Below are 2,987 nucleotides of genomic sequence, written 5' to 3'. Positions count from 1 at the left end.
ACTGCCAAGAGTAAAATCAATAATGGATGAGTATACTAACTCAGGAGTATGAGAAAACTTCATCTTTAACAGAGAACAAAATATATAACTATCATAAAATAACCTGATGTTTTGCAGTTATCGAAGATGCAATGCATTCGAACAAAAGACATGGCACCCACGTTCACTGCTTTGAACTGACACTTACGGTGCGGCTTAACACACCGTCGTTACTTCTGAGGTCCTGCAGCAAAGAAGTTACATGTATCGGCCTTCACACCAACATCCGTATTGTACTGTAATTTTAGAGCTCAACACATTAGGCACACCTTGGAACTAAGATGATTATAGAAGTGTATGCAAAACAAGGTTCAGTTCAGTAAACCTGTTCATTTATGCTGACATTCATTTCTTCACAGTGCTAATGCAAATGCGTTCCTCTCTGTAAAAAATGATAATTTGTTAGGCATCACATAAACGCATGTATAATGAAAAAGTAGCATAACCCGTAGAGGGCTTGGTGAAATGTACCTCGTTCTCAAACACATGAAAGTTAAGTCAGCAAGAGACCTCCTAGGATTGTTCCGCTGCCTTGGTCCACAAGGAGATAACGTTAGGCACCACAATAGCCGTGATGGGCTCGAAATAGTCTACCAAATTGTGACAAACCCCATGAGTATTGTATATCTCATTCATGTAACTTGATCTACATACCATCACGTCATTCTTACATCACTCGTGAGAAATGAAACAAACTCCAACAGAGGGATGAAGCCTTACATGTTGTTAATCTCGATCTACTCTAGGAAGACAAATAGGTTCTTGAGAAGAGTCATATTGTGCTGCAAATCAAGCAAAAATAAAAAAAAATTAACAGGTGATAAGAAGGCCTCGTACCATGGCTATCTACTGCAGAAATAAGGGGATCCACACAAACAAAGACATAGAAGAAGAGAGAGGAACCTGGCCATTGATGGATGGAGATGTGGCTAAGAGGATTGAAGAGCAGCTGCAGCAACAGCGCCACCAGGGGACCGTGCTTCTGGCCAATACCACGCATCCCCGCGCCGGTCGCCATCTCCCCGCGTGGTCCGCCTCCTCATCCATGACATCTTTCTTCCCTTTTCCTCTCCCAGCTTCAGCCATGGAGACAACCAGGAGGTGGTGACGAGAAAAGGGGAAGAACACATGGGAGAGGGGGTTGTCGTTGGGGGCTGGTGGGGGAGAAGAGGAGGTGAGATGGGTCGGGCAGGGAGGAGGAGAAAGGCGGGCGGCGGCCAGGGAGCCGGAACGGCGCCGCTGGAGGAGGAAATTGGGGAGCACAAGCACGGGAGGGATTGGGGCCGCTTCTATTTCTGCTCCAGCCATGGAGATGACCAGAAGATAGGGTGACGGAGGAGAAGGGGATTGGTGCATGAGGGGCTTGGGGGATTGGAGGGGCTTGAGAGATTCCACCAGTTGGGGATTGGGGAGAGAGACGAAGAGGGGATTGGGGGAGAGGAGAAGGTGGGAGACGCGAGCAGAGGAGCATCGCGCGAGGCGGCGGCTAGCTTTTGTGCTGCCCTGGAGCCTGCGGGCGCGGAGCGGAGGCGGCGGCTGGGAGCGGAGGAGGAAGGGGCGCGACGGGAGAGTCTGGGCCGAGCGGGCTTCACAGGACCCGTGGATAAAATGCGGGTCTGCGGAAGGGCCTCGCGCTCTGGATGGAATGGCTGGCCGAGATCGCGCCACATCAGCTCGATCGGACGGCCCAAAATCCAAACGCCTGTGAGAGCCCCATGGGGGTGCAGCAATCATACCGTGAGATACTTACTTTACTGAGTATCATACTAACATGATAATGCACTACTAATATTATTAATCCTCGAAGGCATCCATGATAGTGGACTTTGGAGTTTTCCCATGCACGCATGCATGTAAGTATGTAACATATCTCAAGCCAGCTAGCTAGCTGCATGCATGCTATAGTCATACTCGACTTAAGTACCAATAGGCAATAGATAACCATCTCCGTGTGCCATGAAGTGAGTTTAAAATGGTACATCAAGATTCAAGAAGATTTCCGCCGGATTGCATCAGTACAGAAGAAACAGTAGAGTGTTCAAGCCTTAAAGGACGTGACGGACTTACTAAGGAAGATCGCACATACTCCCTCTATTGGATCACTAACTGGTTTGATCATAAGTAATCTTTTGCCCTTCTCTAACTACGTATATCGGTATATGCATCCTGAAGAAAATGGCTGCTGGCAGGAGCTACTATAATGCTCTGTTTTGATCATAAGTAATCCTTTTTTTAGATGTCATAAGTAATCCTTGTGTGAGTGAATGGCCTGCAAAAGTCTCCTTGGAAAAACAACTTATTATGTACTGTTTCAAATTTCTAAGAATTTAAAGGTTGCTATTGGATCACTAGTTTAAATTTGTTATACTAAATTACATAGGCAAGAGCTTCGCGAATGGGATACCAACGCTGACAAATACTGACGCAACCTTTTTGGGTAATCCTCGGTACACAACCTCTCACATTTATCAGGAACAACAGAAACTGGTAGCACATTAGATTATGCAATTCCCATGTTTTGTTACTTCCATTTTTCTGCCACGAGCCTCTTGCAAGATCTATGTGGTATACTTCGGTATATATCTAGGTAAAAATACATGTGTCAAAATTTTCAGTTGTACACATAATAAGGGCACAAAGCAACCCCTTGTGAACATCTGCATATATCCATTGTTTTCTAGACAAAATGCAACTTCCCAGCAATTAATGATGGGCACGCTATAAGTACAACAAAAAATGAACATATACCAAGAATAATCCAGCATACTGAGACAACGTAGGTACTTATATACGGCCGCAAATCACTGATATGCTGGATCTCCGTGTGCTCCGGTTGTATACGGCCGCAAATCACTGTGATATGCTGGATCTCCGTGTGCTCCGGTTGTATGGGAATTAGTTTACCACCGCCAACTGCTTGCACATTTTGATCATCAGTCAAATTAATT

At 45.8% G+C, this 2,987-nt stretch overlaps 1 long non-coding RNA gene across 1 annotated transcript; it reads right to left on the bottom strand.

The window, feature by feature from the left end:
- Window positions 1–222: 222 nt before the first annotated feature.
- LOC124651882 lies at window positions 223–987 on the bottom strand. Its single transcript, XR_006987522.1, has 5 exons — window positions 943–987; window positions 760–821; window positions 511–570; window positions 365–421; window positions 223–275 (listed from the first exon to the last, which is right to left on the bottom strand). It is a non-coding gene; the product is annotated as an uncharacterized LOC124651882 (long non-coding RNA).
- Window positions 988–2,987: the final 2,000 nt, after the last annotated feature.

The sequence above is a fragment of the Lolium rigidum genome, chromosome 5, assembly GCF_022539505.1.
Source record: "Lolium rigidum isolate FL_2022 chromosome 5, APGP_CSIRO_Lrig_0.1, whole genome shotgun sequence".
NCBI lineage: Eukaryota > Viridiplantae > Streptophyta > Magnoliopsida > Poales > Poaceae > Lolium > Lolium rigidum.
This window is presented reverse-complemented; position numbering and strand designations above follow the sequence as displayed.